The sequence below is a fragment of the Chinchilla lanigera genome, unplaced genomic scaffold (genome assembly GCF_000276665.1).
Source record: "Chinchilla lanigera isolate Chin_1 unplaced genomic scaffold, ChiLan1.0 scaffold00053, whole genome shotgun sequence".
Taxonomy (NCBI): domain Eukaryota; kingdom Metazoa; phylum Chordata; class Mammalia; order Rodentia; family Chinchillidae; genus Chinchilla; species Chinchilla lanigera.
In genome coordinates, this window is record NW_004955454.1 from 5,691,468 (window position 1) to 5,692,026 (window position 559).

A 559-nucleotide genomic window follows, 5' to 3' on the forward strand; every position below is an offset into this window, starting at 1 on the left:
AAAAAAAAAAAAAAAAAAAAAAAAAAAAAAATTTCAATCCATTCTTGTTTTAGCTCTGGAAGGCCTGTTCTACATGTGAACCAACTGATAATTAACCAACTGATAATTTTCTAAATCTAATATCCTGTATTAGGTTAGTCTTGTGGAAAATCTTTTTTTTTTCCTTTTGGTCTTTTTGGAGACAGAATCTTGCTATATAGTCCAGGCTGGCCTTGAACTCACGGTGATCCGCTAGCCTCTGCTTCCTAAGTGCTGAGTTTACAGGTATGCACCCCCTGGCCCAGTTTGTGGAGAATCTTAAAACAGGTTTTCAGGGCCAGGGTTATAGCTCAGCAGCACAAGCTCCTGCCTGGCAAGTGCAAGGTCCTGAATTCAATTCCTGGTACCCCACCCCACTAAAAAATCAGGTTTTCAGATAGGTTCTTTTAAAATTCCACTATTAATAAGCCAATGTGCCTATGGCTTCACCGGATGTACTGGCCTAGATTCCTGCTAGGTTAGTCAGAGGATACGACCTGTGCGTGCGTTGTCTACCACTCCCACTCGGGTTAGCTATAAA